The following is a 19142-nucleotide window of genomic DNA, read 5'->3' as shown; positions in this document are numbered from 1 at the left end:
TTCAACATAGAGTACAATGCTACCTGTAGGTTTCCCATATGTGCACTTTACCATGTTGAGAAAGATTCCTTTTATTCTTATCGTTTGCAGAGTTTTTATAAAGAAATGATGCTGTAATTTGTCAAGTCTTTTCTGCATCAATCAAAAGAAACACATGATTTTCCTTCTTCAATTTATCAATGTGGTTTATTTCACTAATTGATTTTCTTGTGTTGAACCACCCTTGCAATACTTGGGATAAAACCCACTTGACCTTGGTGCACAAATCTTTTAATTTTCTTTTGGATTCAGTTTAAAATTATTTTATTGAAAAATATTTATTAGATACATTGGTCTGTAATTTTCTTTTTCATAGTGTCTTTACCCATTTTGGGTATTAATGTGATGTTGGCTTCATAGAATGAGTTTGGTAGCATTCTTTCTTGTTCGGTGTTTGGGAAGAGCTTGCACAAGATTGGTATTAGATCATCTTTGAATGACTGGTAGAATTTTCCTTGGGAAGTGATTGGATCCTCAGCTTTTCATCTTTGGGAGGTTTTTATTTATCTATTTATTATCTTTTTTTTAAAGATACATATATCATACAAAACGTTACATTTAAAAATATAAGAGGTTCCATATACCCCATTCCCCACACACCCCCACTACTCCCACTTCAACAACTTCTTTCATTAATGTGGTACATTCATTTCATTTGATGATTACGTTTTGGAGCACTGCTACACAGCATGGATTATAGTTTATGTTGTAGTTTTCACTCACTCCCAGTCTATTCAGTGGGTTATGGTAAGATATACAATATCCTGCATCTGTCCCTGCAATATCATTCAGGACAACTCCAAGTATTTGGGAGGTTTTAGATGACTGTTTCAATCTCTTAATCTGTGATTGGTTTATTGAGGTTTTCTAATTCTTCTAGGGCTACTATACATTTTTCATGTATTTATAGGAATTTGTCCAATTCATCTATGATATTTTTTGACATACAGTTGTTCATAGTATCCTCTTATGAACTCTCAAATTTCTGAATTGTCAGTTGTAGTGTCTCCCAGCTCTCATTTCTGATTTCAATTATTTGCATCTCTTTCCATTCTCTCTTTTTTTTTTTTCCTTTTTTGTAAGTCTAGCTAAAGCTTTGTCAATTTTGATGATCATCCCAAAGAACCAGATTTGGGTTTTTTTATTCTCTCTATACTTTTGTTGTTGTTTTTCTCATTTTCATTTATTTCTGCTTGATCTTTATTATTTCTTTCCTTCAGTTTGGTTTGGGATTACTTTGATTGTCTTTTCCTAGTTACTCCAGATGTACAGTTAGGTCTTTCTTCTTTTTTAATGTGAGCATTGAGGTCTAAATTTACTTTGTGTTATCCCATAGGTCTTAATATGTTGTGTGCTCATTTTCATTCATCTCAAGATATTTACTGAATTCTCATGGAATTTCTTCTTTGACCCACTGATTATTTAAGAGTGTGCTATTTAATCTCTCTATATTTATGATTTTCCTTTATTCCATCCATTATTGATTTCCAGCTTCATTCTGTCATGATCAATGAAAGTGTTTTGTATAACTTCAATTTTAAAATTTATTGAGACATGTCCTGTGCCCCAACCTGTATCCTGGAAAAGGACTCATAGTGCCTGAAAAGAGTGTAAACCCTGATATTTGGAGATGTAATGTTCTATAAATGTCTGTTAGGTCTATTTCATTTATCATATTATTCAAGCTCTGTGTTTCTTTATTTATCCTCTGTCCAGATGTTCCATTCAATGTTGAGAATAGTGTATTGAAATCTCCAATTATTATTGTAGAGATATCTAAAATCTCCCTTCAGCTTTGCCAGTGTGTGCCTCATGTATCTTGGGGCACCTAGGTTAGGTATATAAATATTTAATATAGTTATTTCTTCTTGGAGAATTGCCCCTTTTATTAATATATAATGACATTCTTCACCTTTATAGCAGTTTTGCATTTAAAATCTCTTTTGTCTGATATTAGTATCACTACTCTAGATCTTTTCTAACAAATCAATTTTATTGATACATATTAATAAACATACAATTAATCCAAAGTGCACAGTCAGTAGTATTTGCTATAATTACATAGCTGTGCATTCATCACTTCAATCATTATTAGAGCATTTTCATTATTTCAGCTATATGAATAATAAACAAAAAACGAACAAGAAAATTCCTAACCTCTCAATCTCTCTATGCTTTGTCCACTGTATACAGCTGCTGCTTCTGGCTATTCTACACATAGTGTATAATCAATAGCTTTTAGTACAATCACAAAATTGTACATTCATCATCTAAAATTTTTATAACAATTTCAAAGGCAGACTTGGTTAGGTGGCTAGGGCGTCTGTCAACCACAAGGGAGGTCCACAGTTCAAACCCTGGACCTCCTTGACCCGTGTGGAGCTGGCCCATGCACAGTGCTGATGCATGCAAGGAGTGCCATGCCCCACGCGCAAGGAATGTGCCCCATAAGGAGAGCCACCCAGCATGAAAGAAAGTGCAGCCTGCCCAGGAGTGGCACCACCCACACGGAAAGTTGATGCACCCACAGCAAGATAATACAACAAAAAGAAACACAGATTCCCATGCCACTGACAACAACAGAAGCAGACAAAGAAGACACAGCAAATAGACACAGAGAACAGACAACCGGGGTCGGGGGGTGGGGGGGGAGAGAGAAATAAATAAATAAATAAATAAATAAATAAATCTTTTTAAAAAATTTAGAACAATTTCAGACCCTTATTTGGTTACCTGTTGCATGGAATATCTTCATCCAACCTTTCACTTTCAACATGTTTTTTTTTTTATAAATTATTTATTTATTTTTTAAAATTACATTAAAAAAATATGAGGCCCCATTTAACCCCACTGCCCCCACCCCCCACACCCCCCACAGCAACACTTGCTCCCATCATCGTGACACATCCATTGCACTTGGTAAGAACATCTCTGAGCTTCACTGCACCCCATAGTCAATGATCCACATCATAGCCCACACTCTCCCACATTCCATCCAGTGGGCCCTGGGGGGATCTACAATGTCCCGTAGTTGTCTGTACATCTGACATGAATATCTTGGAGACTGTATATAGATTGCTCATGTTTTTTTTTTTTATTCTATCAGTCTATATTTTTTTTAAATTTTCTTTGAAATGCAGTCTTTTTAAAATATATTATTTATTTATTTTTTAAAGATACATACATCACACAAATGTTACATTAAAAAATATAGGCAGTTCCCATATGCCCCACTTCCCACATTCCCCACTTTGGCCACATCAACAACTTCTTTCATTAGTGTGGTACAGTCACTGTATTTGATGAGTACATTTTGGAGCACTGCTACACAACATAGATTATAGTTTACATTGTAGTCTACACTCTCTCCCAGTCAATCCAGAGAGTTACGGCAGGATATGTAATATCCTGCTTCTGTCCCTGCAATATTGTTCAGGACTACTCCAAGTCCCCAAAATGTCCTCATATGACAATTCCTTTTCCTTCTCTCTGCCTTCAGCAACTCCCATGGCCACAATTTCCATATCAATGATATAATTCCTTCCATTGCTAGAGTCACAATAATCCTATAGTAAAATTCCAGTAAGTCCACTCCAATCCATAATTTATTCCTCTATCCTGAGGACCCTTGGATGGTGATGCCCACTCTACCTCTAATTCTTTCGATTGGGGAGTTCAAGCCATTAATATTCAGTGTTATTACTTTAAAAGTAATATTTTCTTCATCCATTTTATCCTTTGGCTCTTTGTTATCATAACTTACTATTGTCTGTCTTTTGACACTTTAATTACCCTTCTTAATAGTCTTCATTTCCACCCATCTGCAAGTCTCTTGCCCTTGTTTATTTCTTGCAGGCTACAGCACTCCTTTTAATATTCCTTTAATTCTTGTCTTTTGTAACAAACTTTCCGTTTTTGTTTATCTGTGAAGACTTTAACCTCACCCTCTTTTAAAAAGAAACAGTTTTGCTGGATACTGAATTCTTGGCTGGCTTATTTTTTTTCTTTCAGTATCCTGAATACATCCTATAACTTTCTTCTTACCCTGTGGTTTCTGATGAAAGGTGGGTACTTAGTCTTTTTGAGATTCCCTTCTTTGTGATGCATTGTTATTCTCTTACTGCTTTGAGAATCCTCTCTCTTTCTCTGGTATTGGTCATTATGAATAATATGTGTCTCAGAGTATGTCTTTTCAGATTTATTTTATTTGGGTTTCACTGTCATTCTTGGATACTGATGTTTATGTCATAATTGTTGGGAAGTTTTTAGTCATTATATCCAGAAATATGCTTGCTGCCCCTTTTCTGTTCTCTTTCCCTACTGGGACACCAATCATGCTTATGTTTCAGTGTGTTCGCATGGTCATTCAATTCCTTGAGAGGCTCTCCATTTGTTTCCATTCTTTGCTTTTTCTGTTTTCCTGTATTTTCAATATTCTTTCCTGTATTTCACTAATTCTGTCCTCCATCAACTCAAATCTCCTGTGATATACATCTAATGCATTTTTTATTTCACCCAGTGTATTTCATTCCCTTGAGTTGTTACTCCTTTTTGCAGGGTTTCAAATTGGATATTTATGCTCACCATTGTTTTCCTCATTTTCTTTATCTCTTGAGTCATATTTTCCTTTAACTCCTTGAATTGATTTAGGAGATTTGTGTGATTACCATTTTTAGTTTTCTTAAATCCTGTGTCTCATCAGGATTTTTGGTTTGTTCCTTTGCCTGGTCCATATCTTCCTTTTTCTTAGTATAGCTTATACATTTTTGCTAGTGTCTAGGCATGTGAATATATTGGTGAATTTACTCTCATGGTCAATTTCTCTCCCTTGATTAGTGTTTTTATTTTTCCACAGCTATTCTGTGATTTTTTTTCTTCTTCATTTTCTTTTAAATGTTACATTAAAAAAATATGAGGTCCTCATATGCCCCCAATCCCCCCACTCTGTCCCTCCCACATCAACAACCTCTTCCATCATCATGGCACATCCACTGAACCAGGTGAATATATTTTGGAGCACCACTGCACTTTTTTGGTTCAACTTGTTATAAGTCTTTAAAATTTCTCAGCCATGTTTTTCTCTTTTTTTAAAATTGATCAAACTTTCACATTTTTCCAGTGATAAAAGCATCTTTCTTGCTCCAGAAAAAAGAATATTTTCATGGAGGACTCCCTTTTTATGCAGTTGATAATGTCCAAAGTCCTTAACCTAGGAGACATACCCTGATTAATTATGATGACAGTGATGATATGTCTAATAGGAGCATGCTGCCAGTCACTTTCCTGAGTGGACTTTGCTTATTTTTCTTACTTTTATTTAATTCTCTTTTTAAAAAGATACATAGATCACAAAAATATTACATTAAAAATATAAGAGGTTCCCATATAACTCACACCCTTCTCACCCGACTCCTCCTATATCAACAGACTCTTATATCATTGTGGCACATTCATTGCATTTGGTGAATATGTTTTGGAGCACTACTACACTGCCTGAATTATAGTTTATGTTGTAGATTACACTGTCCCCCAGTCCACTCAATGGGTTATGGCAGGATATATAATGTCCTGCATCTGTCCCTGCAATATCATTCAAGACAACTCCAAAACCTAAAAATACCCCTGCATCACACCTCTTCTTCCCTCTTCCTGTCTCCATATCAGTGATACAATTACTTCCATTGCTAGAGTCACAATAGTTCTATAATAAAATACCCATAAGTCCACTCTAATTTATACTTATTCCTCCATCCTGTGGACCCTGGCATGGTGATGTCCACTCCATCTCTAAATCAAAATGGGTCTTAGATCCCACATGGCTGATGTATGTGATTCTCCTGCTAGCAGCTGTAGACAATCTCGATTCCCTGTGAGGTGACTGACCATCTTCACCTCCCTGTTAGCTGAACTGCATAAGTACAATGATCTGGAGTGTAAGCGTTGCAACTCTGCTGAGGTGCAGGGCCCAGCTGGTACATGGCCAGTTCGGACATTCAAGTCTCCTGAGTATACACCAACCCCAACACCAACAACAGGTTCAGTAAAGTGACAGAAGAGGCATGTGAAGAAAGGTCACATCTGAGTCCAACACCATCACACTCAGGAGCACAAATTCCAAAGTAGGGCCCACTCTGAAATCCAGAGCCATCTGCCATGACCTTAGAACCTGTGTGTCTCCATAGCACTCAGGAACAACATTACTTTGGTTTGTATCTACTTTTGCTCTCTTTGAGATGCTGCTGTGACATGCATAAGTATGACTCCTCTAATGACCTCCCAACACATTTTGAAGTCTCTTACCCATATAAACTTATTTACCTTTACCATTTCCCCCTTTTATTCAAGGTCATTTTCTAGTTGCATCACCAGCTGGTGATTGGTAGTAATACCTCAGTGCCAGGAAGGTTCATCCTCAGGGGTCATGTCTCATGTGACTGGGGGAGGGGGGAGGTAATGCATTTAAATGCTTAGTTTGGCTTAGAGAGTGGCCACATTTAAGCAACATGAAGGCTGTTAGGAGGTAACTCAGGCACCCTGCAACTCTAAGCCCAGTTGGAATTTCAAGAACCCAGGCTCATAAACATAGTCATCAGTATCAAGGGTCCATCATTGGACCATCCTTCACTGATCTTTGCCCTTACACTTAGGGGATTGTTGCTATTCCTTTGGGTTTGTGACAGAGCTACCATGGCTAAGAACTCAGCACTCACTCTTGTTGTGTGTAACTCTACCTACTAGGCAAAACTCAAAGAATATCCAATATATACCCTGTATACATGCCCTTGAGAACTCCCTCTAAATCATGTGTCCCCCATCAATGATACACCACACCATTGCTCCTCCCCTGCCATAATTGAACCCCACTGTGATCCAAAACTTCTTCAAAAAAGAAGCCTAATATATTGCCAGATTCATTTAGTAGGAAAACGAAATAGTAATGGTAGGTTTAAAGATGAGAAATAGAATACATACTAATTTGGACTTGGAGTTGTCCTAAATGATATTGCAGGAACAGATGCTGGATATTATATATCCTGCCATAACTCACTGAATGTACTGGGAGAGAGTGTAAACTACAATGTAAACTATAATCCATATGCTGCAACAGTGCTCCAAAATGTATTCACCAAATGCAATGAATGTGGCACAATGATGAAAGAGGTTGTTGATGTGGGAGGAGTGGGGAGGGGGGTGGCATGTGGGGTATATGGGAACCTCATATATTTTTTAATGTCACATTTTTGGGATCTATGTATCTTTTTTAAAAAGGTAATTAAATTAAAATAAATTTTAAAAACCTAAAATAAAGAATAAATTTGGCCATTAAAAAATGAAAAATATCATAAAACTTAGCTTTTGATGTTTTGCCTTTCATCACTGAAATAGGTGTTGCCCTGTATGTACTGTTGCAAGGCAATCTCTTCGATTCCTTTCCCAGTGTCTACATCCTTTTTTATTTTTAATTTTGTCTTGGAATTGGTTGGAGGTTTTGGGGGGAGCAGGTGAACATGGGAGATTGTCCGGTATAGGGTTGAAATTGTAATGTTGAGAAAACTCTTTAAAATATATATTAAGGAAGGGTTACATGCTTAAGGTGTTTGATGGGGGGCATCTGGCACAGGGTACGCCTGGGGCAGACTTCTAGAGAATGTATGAGTGCTCATCTTGTCAGAGTGTTTTAAATCATTGGGTGGAGAATCATACAATGAGTTGGACGGTGAAGTTCCCCATCCTGGGGAGGTCTGATATTCTCAATCAGAGGGAAGAGTGTCTCACTAGAGCATTGGTGATTCCCAACTGGGGAGGACAGTCTAGTGTGTCAAGCCCTCAGCATTGTTGCATGTGTCTATGAATCTGATACTTCAGGCAGTGAAGCTTGCCTGTCAATGTGAGCACCGAGGGGAGAGGGAGAGAGGAATATAATAGATCAAAGATCAGATAACTGGGGAGCAATGGAAGTGTTCCACAATATCTCGCCATGATGGATATAGGCCATGTTAAATTTCACCAAAAATTTATAAAAGTGTATATTCTAGAGGATGGACCCAAGATGGCAGCAGAGTAAGGAGCTCTTAGAGTCAGCTTGTGAAAAAGTGCAGTTGGTGGTCACCCTTAGCTACCTAAAGTACCTGTTTGGAGGACCCAGGAGATGAGAGGAATATCCTGCAACATCCTTGAGAGTGTGGAAGAAGGACACAACCATCTGCACAGAGGAATAATGAGTAGAGTACTCCATGCCTGGAGGTCAGTGCCTGTAGTGTGCAAACCGCCTCAGGAGCTATTCCATGGTTGGAGTTGTAAGTTCCATTTCCCCCAATAAAAACAGGAGGAAAACAAAGTGTGGCACTGACTTCAACTCCTGATTAGTGGAGTCAGTGGGCTGAAGTAGAATCCTAGGAACAACTAAACTTTGAGCCTGTCCAGGTCAGAGAAAAGCCAGGGGCCTCCATTTTGATTCCACCCCCAGCATGAGGGGAAGTGGCTCTAACTGAAAATCACAGTGCTTATAAGGGCTGGCTTCTTTCCACCCAGGTTGGGTTGCAAGTCTAGCCTAAACCTCAGTCCCAACTCCAGCAAAGAGGAAGCTGATGGAACTTGCACCACCTCTCTGGGAACCTGCAAGCCATGCCACAGTGGCTGCCACTCATCCTACTCTAGGGGTGCAAGCCGCCTCAGGAGCTATTCCATGGTTGGAGTTGGAAGCTCCATTTCCCATAAACAGTGGAGGAAGAGACAGATGTCCACTGACCTCAGCTAATGATCAGTGGATTTGGCTCACTAAAGTATAATCTTAGAGACAGTTAGGGTCTGAGCATGTCCAAGTGGGAGAGTTCAGTATACGCCATTTTGACTACCACCTTGCATGAGAGGAAGCCTGGCTGACTGAAATCGAATGAATTTAGGGACGGGTTTCTTTCCACCAATATCAGACTGCAGCCCTAGCCTAGGCTCCAGCCCAACCTCCAGCAGAGAGGTAGATGGTGGGACTTACACCAGGCTCTCAAGGCAACTGCAAGTGCTTTATGCTGGCACAGGCTGAATAGTCAGACACCTGGGACTGCATCCTCGCACTGCTAGAGAATAAGAGGGGAGCTCGGTATCCTCAGCCTCTCCCAGCAATGGCAGGAGTTTTCAACCCATACAAACAGGTTTGCTGAGTGCCTTTGAGCCCATCTCCATCTCTGTACCTCCACAGGATAGGAGGGGGCTGGTGTTGCTTCAGCCTCTCAGGGCAACTTCAGACAGTTTTTGGCTGCACAAACCTGACTATTGGGCACCTATGTCTCCAACTCCATTCCCAGTAGATCAAGAGATGGACTATGTTTTCCAACTTCTCTGGGTAACTTAAGGTGTTTTTGGCCAACACAGCCTGGACTGATGGATACTTGTGGACCCACCCTCACCCCCCAATAGGAAACAAAGGGAATGGTTTTTCCACAGCCTTTGTGGGCAAGGGCAGAATTTCAGCCTGCATTGACTGGATGCCTATAGATCCACCCCCACCCCCACCCTAATAGGATAAGAGGGGTCTGGAATCTCCACAGCCTCTCTGGACAATGGCAGGTACTTTCAGCCAACAGAGACTGAACTGTCAGGTGCCTTTGGATCCAACCCCATGCCTTAAGAGAATAGAAGTGGGCTGTGTTTCCTCAAGTTCTCCAGGCAATGGCAGGTATTCTTGGCCTAAAGAGATCGAACTGTTGAGCATCCATAGAAACACTTCTACCACGCAATAGGATAAGAGGGGACTGGTGTTTCCTCAGCCTCTCTGGGCAACAGTGGGTACTTTCAGCATACAGGACTGAACTGTTGAGCATGTGTGGCTCTATACCCATCCCCTAAAGGGACAGTACTCCCTAAGCCTCTCAGGGTAAATGCAGGCATATTTGGTTCACTGAGATTAGATTGTTGGGCACTCTGGAGAGTCCATTCCTATTCCCACCAAGGAGAGGGTCTGGTGATACATCAGTTTACCTGAGCAACTGTGCTCATTTTGGACCCACACAGCATAGATTGCTAACCAAAACTATAGCACCATCCCTGCCTAAGGTAGGGGAGGAAGGGGTGTGAAGCTTCATCCATGTTTCCAGGTGACTACAGATAGTCTTGTTGTGCCAAACTTGGATTATTATAACATGGCAGCAGCTCTGTCCCTACACTTGGCAGAGGAGAAAGGTGGGAGAATCTTCATCTCTCCTGGGGCAATGTGGGCAGCTTCAGCTTCTATAGCTTACAGCACCAACTACATCCTTGGCTCCTACTACACAACCAGCAAGGGAGAAAAGATAAGAAATCTCTAAACTAAAGGGAGAAAGTGCACCCAGAATAAATACATCAAGCAAGCCAGATGGGGAAACACCAACAAAAATTTACAATACATATCAAGAAACAGGAAGAGATGGCCCAATTAAAGGAACAAAATCGGCTAGCAGATGACATAAAAGAGTTGAGACAACTAATCTTAGATGTTCAAACAAATCTCCTTAATAAATTCAATGAGATGACTAAAGAGATTAAAGATATTAAGAAGACACTAGATGAGAACAAAGAAGAATTTGAAAGCATATAGAGAAAAATAGCAGACCTTATGGAAATTAAAGGTGCAATAAATGAAATTAAAAATATACTGGAGGGGCACACAAGGGGAGGGTGACTCTAAACCCGTGGGCCCCGTAGTGGGATTGACTCCATCTGTGAGAGTGGATTTCCCATCTCGGGATCCCCATGGCTCTCTTTGCTGACCTTTGGGGCCCCTTCACCTTTATAAGCAGGACACTCAGCCAGTGAGATTTCAGAAATAATACAACGCTTATTAGGATAGAAGTGTGACAATGTCCCTTCTGTTAGATGCTAAGCCAGGATCGAGACCTCCCAGCCCCCAACATGCACTCATCCCATAAGCTAATGCTGAGTGCTGTCCTGGGGAAAGTCAGACCCAGATGGATAAGAGGTGCTTCCTGCCTGGAAGGAGCTCTCACAGTTGGCTAAAGGAGCAAACTTGAAAACAAATAACTACAAGAAAATGTGATGACAATAATAATTGAAGCTTATATGGGACAGGAGCCATTAATGGAGATGGAGGGACAGAGCATGGAGGTGGCTTCCCTGGATGAAAAATGGGGGCAGGCCCTGGGTTTGGGACACTCCAGTAGCTCTGGCCACAGTACAATAGAGTAGATGTGTGATTGGTAGATGATGGACCTTAGGACACAGGTAAATTGGGTCCAGATTGTTGACAGTGTAGCCAGTGGGGCCCATTAAACAATTCTAAGTACAGGAGTGGCATCAGTTTTATATTCTAGGGTGAGGTCCACTTTGTTGGCAGAGTAAGCTCAGTGGAGCCCAGCTAGGACACCAGTGTAACTGTTTTGGTGTAAGACAGTGAGCCACTGAATTAAGAAATTGTCCTTGGTGGCAGAGAGCAAAGACAGGTGTTTAGGAGGTAGGGTCAGTAGGATGTGGTGGCCAGTGGATATTGGTGGAGTGAAGTTTATGACTGGAAGTTGGGGTTTCTGGGGAGACCAAGATCTAGATGGGGAAGAGCAGCATCAGTAGGAGGATGGTGAGGGGGGAGGTGAGGTCAGTTAGGGAACTCCTGAGTTTGCAGTGTTTGTAGGACACCTTTGGGGAGTTTAGGAGAATGGAAACATAGGACAAGGATATAAGGGGGAAGTGGGGCTGGAGATGGAATTTGCTGGTTAAAAGCAATGGGAAAGAAAAGTGAAGTTGGAAGACTCTCACTTTGAGACTTTAAATCATATTGCCTAGCTACCGTGGTAAAAAACAGCATAGTATTGGCATAAAGATAGACATATAGACAATTGAAACTGAATTGAATGTTCAGAAACAGATCCTCACATCTATGGTCAAGTGATTTTTGCCAAGCCTGTTCAAGCCCTCCAAGTTGGGGCAGAACATTTTATTCAATAAATGGTGTTGGGAGAACTGGATATACATAGCCAAAAGAAAGAAAGAAAGAAGACCTCTACCTCACACCTTATACAAAATTTAACTCAAAATGGATCAAAGACCTAAACATAAAAGGAAGTACAATAAAGCTCCTAGAAGAAAATATAGGGAAAATTCTTCAAGACCTGGTGGTAAGTGGTGGATTCTTAAACCTTACCCCAAAAGCACAAACAACAAAAGAAAACATGGATAAATGGGACCTCCTCAAACTAAAACATTTCTGTGATTCAAAGAACTTCATCAAGAAGGTGAAAAAGCAGCCCAGTTGATGGGAGAAAATATTTGGAAACCACTTATCCAAAAAGAATTTGATTTCCATTTTATATAAAGAGATCATATAACTCAACAATAGAAGAACAAGCAATCAAATTAAAAACTGGGCAAAAGATTTAAAAAGAAATTTCTCCAAAGAGGAAATACAAATGGCCAAAAGCACATGAAAAAATGTTCCATATCACTAACTATTAGGGAAATGCAAATTAAAATGTCAATGAGATATCATCTAACACCACATAGAATAGCCATTATTAAAAAAACAGACAACTACCAGTGCTGGAGAGGATGTGGATGAATAGGAAAACTCCTTCACTGATGGTGGGAGTGTAAAATGGTGAACCCTCTGTGGAAGAGAGTTTGGTAGTTCCTCAGGAAGCAAAATATAGAACTGTCATATGATCCAGCAATTCCTCTACTGGTAATATATCCATAACTAAAAGCTATGACATGAACAGAAATCTACACACCAATGTTCATAGTGGCATTGTTCACAATTGCCAAAAAATGGAAACAACCCAAATGTCCATTCAACAAGGAATGGATAAACAAAAGGTGGTATATAGATATGATGGAGTATCATGCTGCAGCAAGATTAAATGAAATTGGGACATACATGATAATATGGATGAGTCTTGAAGACATTATACTAAGTGAAGTAGGCCATACACAAAAGGACAAATATTGCATGGTCTCATTAATATCAACCAAATACAAATAATACTCACATGGAATTAAAACTTAGTGTATAGGTTATAAAGAGATAAGAAGACGGTTGAGAAGAACTATAGAAGCTTAATGTATGCAGATGTTTTAATTAACCTGACTGTAAAAGTGTGGAAATGGATAAAGTAGAGAGTAACACATTATAGTGAGTAGCAACATGGAATTGTGGCTGAAAAATGTAGTCTGGGGAAGTAAATGTCAATAGAAAGAAAGTTAAAGAATAATCTATGGAGTGAAATTTGAGGAGGCAAGATGGCGGCTGAGTGAACTTCCCGGTTACTAGCTCCTGGAGGGAATCGGCTGGGAGGCGTCGGAGACTCTTTGGGAACGGGCTGTTTCAGGATTTTTCCAGGTCCCAAGGTGTTTGGACATTGATTTGGAGGGAAGGTAACAGAGAGGATCCGTCTGTGAAATATACAAGGAGATCCCAGCTACAGTGTGGAGGATTCCCTCCTTGGGTAGGCAGAGCCGAGGCACCTAGCACCGCGCCAAGCCCCGGCGGGCGGCGGCCAGGGTAGCCTAGCTGGGCCGCGGTGGGCAGCAGGCAGGGGATCCGAGCCACGCCACGGTGGGCGGCGGGCGGGAGAGCCGAACCCAGCCGAGCTGTGGCGGGCGGCGGGCGGCAGGCGGGAGAGCCGAGCCACGCTGTGCCGCGGCGGGTAAGGGAGCCGAGCCCAGCTGAGCCCAGCTGAGCCGCGGAGGGTGGGGGGGCCGAGCCCAGCCGAGCTCGGTCGAGCCCAGCCGTGCCGCAGAGGGCGGCGAGCAGGAGAGCCGAGTCGCGCTGCGCCGCGGCGGGGGGCGGGCGTGGAAGCCGAGCCCAGCCGGGCCCAGACGAGCCCAGCTGAGCCGCGGTGGGCGAGGGAGCCGAGCCCAGACGAGCTCGGCTGAGCCGAGCCGTGCCGCGCCGGGCGGGAGAGCCGAGCCGCGCTGCGCCGCAGTGGGCGGCGGGCGGGAAAGCCCAGCCCAGCCGAGCCCAGCCGAGCTGCGACGGGTGGGGGACCCGAGCCCAGCTGAGCCTAGCCAAGCCCAGCCGAGCCGTGGAGGGCGGGGGACCGGAGCCCAGCCGAGCCCAGCCGAGCCCAGCCGAGCCTGGCGGCGGGGTTCCTGTTCTTTGTTTTTTGTTTATTTTTATTTTTTATTTTATTTTATTTTTGTTGTTGTTGTTGTTTTTTAATCCTCTCTTTCCTGTCCCCAAGATTCTTCTTATACTATTTTATCTTAACAATACAATAGGTCCTACAGGAAATACCTCACATTTGCTGGGTTTCCTCATCCTCCACTGCCTCATTTCTCTGTGAATAGATTTAGCCTATCTACACTATCCCCTTTCCCCTACAACTTGATATCCTCCACCATCTGCTATCTCTCCTATATTCCATCTCCCTTTCTTTGATCCACAAAGTGTCTAACTCTTAATTTCTAATACCTTTGTTTAGTTTTCCATCTGGTATTCGTCCCTGAAACTATTACCTTTCTTTTCTCTTTCCCTCTCTCACGAAAACAATAGCCTCTTAGTACGTACCACATTCCTCCCATATTCAGTCGTCTACCTCATTATAGGTACTTTCCTACTATTATAACTCTACACAATTTGCATGATCTAACCTCCATCCTCCCAGAACTCATATTGTTGCTTTGTTAACATATATCACCAATACTACTTCACACTTTTTCCTCCCTTACACAATTGCCTTTCCCCAGCACTAATACTTTCCTTTAAAGTAAGCTTAACTAGCAATAAGAAATTGGAATAAGAAGAACAAAGTGACAAAGAGAAGATAAAACACTTACGCAAAAACAACAGCTAATTAATCTCCAAGACTAGACAAAGAAGCTAAGGAACTGATTAAACCCGTCAAGAAAAAATGTTGATAAGACAGCAACAAAAATCTACAAACCAAACCAGTAATCAGGAAAACATGGCTGAATCCAATCAGGAAGGGGGGCAGGACTTCGCACAAGCAATGAAAGATCTCAGAATATTTATCACCAACAAATTTGATGAAGTAATGAAAGAGGTTAACAGCATGAAGACAACACTTGGAGGGGAAATTGCAGACATGCGCAAAAAAATAACATATGATGGAAATGAACACCACAATTCAAGAAATCAAAAATACACTTGCAGCAAATATCAGCAGACTAGAAGAGGCAGAGCAGAGAATTAGTGATGTGGAAGACAGTGCATTGGAAATCAGATAGTAGAAGTGGTCAATAAAAAGGTAGAAAAAATCCAGATAGGACTTAGGGACCTGAATGATAACGCAAAACGCACAAACATACGTATTATAGGCATTCCAGAAGGAGAAGAGAAGGGAAAGGGGTCAGAAGGAGTGTTGCAGGAAATAATGACTGAAAACTTCCCAAATCTACTGAAAGAGACAGATGTACATATCCAAGAAGCACAGCGCACTCCACTGGTCATAAACCCCAACAGGCCCACCCCAAGACATATACTTGTCAAATTATCCAATGCTCAAGACAAAGAAAAAATTCTAAAAGCAGCAAGAGAAAAGAAAACCATCACATACAAGGGAAACTCCATAAGATTAAGTGCTGATTTCTCATCTGAAACGATGGAGGCAAGAAGGCAGTGGTATGATATAGTCAAGGTACTAAAGGAAAAAAATTTCCAACCAAGAATATTCTATCCAGCTAAACTAGCATTCAAAAATGATGGAGAGTTCAAAATATTCACAGATAAACAGAAACTGAAAGAGTATATCAACAAGAAACCTCCCCTTCAAGAAATTCTTAAGGGAGTTGCGGTCACCCCTCGGGCTGAAGTGTGATTTGCTGGCCTGGCAGGGGAACAGCTGCGGTAGGCCTAGTTCCGCTGCCCCCATGATGGGGTGGCTGGTCGGACTCACCGCCACCCCTGAAGGGAGCTTGGCATGGGCGCAGAGTGCCCTCGGGTCTCCCCTTCTCGGCAGCCATGCTTCCGCGGCCGCCCCTCCTCCCGGATGGCGCCACACGATGCCTGTAGGGCGGCACCCTTCTTCTTCTTTCTCCCTGCACAGGCGCAGGGCGGAAAATTCCAGTCTGCCCTTTTCCCCTCCCCTGACAGCAGCAACAGCCAGGCGTGGGCGGAAAAATCCAGTCTGCCCTTTTCCCCTCCCCCGACAGCAGCAAAAGCCAGGCGTGGGCGGAAAAATCCAGTCTGCCCTTTTCCCTCCCCCCGACAGCAGCAACAGCCAGGCGTGGGCGGAAAAATCCAGTCTGCCCTTTTCCCTCCCCCTGACAGCAGCAACAGCCAGGCGTGGGTGGGAAACTCAAGTCTGCCCTCCACCCCAGCAACAGCAGCCACCAATCCCTAAACCCTGCCCCTTCCCCCAGCAACAGCGACAGCCAATCCCTAACCACCACCCCTCCCCCATCCAGTACCGCCCACTGACCTTTCGCCAGCAACCAATCAGAACAGGGCGTGGCTTCGACCAATCAGCCTTCCCCAGCCCCTATAAAACTGTTGCCTCTCCCTCAATAAAGTGGACTTGCGTGTTTACCTTGTCTCCGCAGTAGTTCTTCTGCCGTGCGCCCTCCAGTCCTGAGAGCCCCCAACAAGGGCCTGGCCTCCCTTGTCCCCAGTTCATCGCCTGCTTCTCCGGGCGACCCCTTCGTCGCCGGCTTCGCCGGGCGACCCCGTCAGCCAAACCGCGCAAACCCTGTGAGACCGATCCCTTGTCTGCTGCCGGACTGACCCCTCGTCCAAAGTGGGAACGACCCCTCGTCCCAAGCGGGACCGACCCCTCGTCCAGAGCTGGACCGACCCCTCGTCCGCAGCCAGACCCCACCTCTACCGACCGAACAAGCCGCCGCAGGAGTTCTGCAGGAAGAAAGGAAAAAACAGGACAGTCAGAGATGGAGGAGAGTGTAAAAGCAACAAGAAAGACAAAAATAGAAGGGGAAAATAAAATAATACAAACAAAATATAACAAACACAAATCCAACCAAAATATGGCTACCATAAATAACTCTCTAAACGTAATAACACTGAATGTCAACAGATTATATTCACCTATCAAAAGATTCAGACTGGGACACTGGATAAGGAAATACGACCCATCTATATGCTGCCTACAAGAGACACATCTTAGACCAGAGACTCATGGAGGTTGAAAGTGAATGGCTGGAAAACAATCATACAAGCAAACAACAACCAAAAAAAGGCAGGAGTAGCTATATTAATATCAGACAAAATAGACTTTAAATGCGAAACAATTGTGAGAGACAAAGAAAGATACTATATTTTAGTGAAAGTGACAATCTGTCAAGAAGATCGAACAATCAAAAATATTTATGCTCCTAACAAGGGCGCCTATAAATATGTGAGGCAAACGCTGGAAAAACTAAGTGAAAGAATAGATGCATCTACAATTATAGTGGGGGATTTTAATACACCACTATCAACTCTGGACAGAACATCTCAAAAGAGAATCACTAAAGAAACAAAACATTTGAACAGTATATTAGAAGAGCTGGATCTAATAGACATATATAGATCATTACACCCAAACACAGTAGGATATACATTTTTCTCAAGCGCACATGGAACATTCTCCAAGATTGACCATATGCTAGGCCACAAAGAAAGGCTTAATGAATTCAGAAAGATCGAAATCATACAAAACAATATCTCTGACCACAGTGGAGTGAAGCTGGAAATTTGCAAGGGACAGAGACCCAGACTCCACACGATAATTTGGAAATTAAACAGCACACTCTTAGAAAAACAGTGGGTCAAAGAGGAAATCTCAAAAGAAATCAATGACTACCTTGAAACAAATAAAATGATAACACAACATACCAAAATTTATGGGATGCAGCAAAAGCGGTACTGAGAGGGAAATTTATAGCCATAAATTCATATATCAAAAAAGAAGAAAGAGGAAAAATTGGAGAACTAACTGCACTTTTGACGGAATTAGAAAAACAACAACAAAGTAACCCAACAGGAAGAAGAAGGAAGGAAATAACAAAGATAAGAGCAGAACTAAATGAAATAGAAAATAAGAAAGCACTTGAAAAAATAAACAAGACCAAGAGCTGGTTTTTTGAGAAGATCAACAAAATTGACAAACCTTTAGCGAGACTAAAAAAGAAAAAAAGAGAAAAGATGCAAATACACAAAATAAGAAATGAGAAAGGTGATATCACCACTGACCCCACAGAAATAAAGACTATCATAAGAGGATACTTTGAAAAACTATATTCCAACAAAAATGACAATTTAGAGGAAATGGACAAATTCCTAGAAACTCATAAGCAGCCCACACTGACGAAAGAAGAAATTGATGATCTTAACAAACCAATCACAAGCAAAGAGATAGAATCAGTCATTAAAAATCTCCCAACTAAGAAGAGCCCAGGGCCAGACGGCTTCACAGGTGAATTCTACAGAACATTCCGGAAAGAACTAACACCAATCCTGTTGAAACTATTCCAAAAAATCGAAACAGAAGGAACACTGCCTAATTCCTTCTATGATGCCAACATTACCCTAGTACCAAAGCCAAACAAAGACACCACAAGAAAGGAAAATTACAGACCAATTTCTCTAATGAACCTAGACGCAAAAATACTTAACAAAATACTTGCTAATCGTATTCAACAACACATTAAACAAATTATACACCATGACCAAGTGGGATTTATTCCAGGTATGCAAGGATGGTTCAACATAAGAAAATCAATCAATGTAATACACCATATAAACAGATTGAGAGAAAAAAAACACATGATTATATCTATAGATGCAGAAAAGGCATTTGACAAAATACAGCACCACTTCCTGATAAAAACGCTCCAAATGATCGGAATACAAGGAAACTTTTTGAACATGATAAAGAGTATATATGAAAAACCGAAAGCCAACATTGTTTACAATGGCGAAATCCTGAAATCCTTCCCTCTAAACTCAGGAACAAGACAAGGATGCCCATTGTCTCCACTCCTATTAACATTGTCTTGGTTGTACTTGCTCGAGCACTGAGACAAGAACCAGATATAAAAGGCATTCAAATTGAAAGGGAAGAAGTCAAAATTTCATTATTTGCAGATGACATGATCCTATATATAGAAAACCCTGAGAGATCTACAACAAAGCTCCTAGAACTCATAAATGAGTTTAGCAAAGT

The sequence above is a fragment of the Dasypus novemcinctus genome, chromosome X (genome assembly GCF_030445035.2).
Source record: "Dasypus novemcinctus isolate mDasNov1 chromosome X, mDasNov1.1.hap2, whole genome shotgun sequence".
NCBI classification, from domain to species: Eukaryota; Metazoa; Chordata; class Mammalia; order Cingulata; family Dasypodidae; genus Dasypus; species Dasypus novemcinctus.
Note: the sequence above shows the minus strand (reverse complement) of the source record.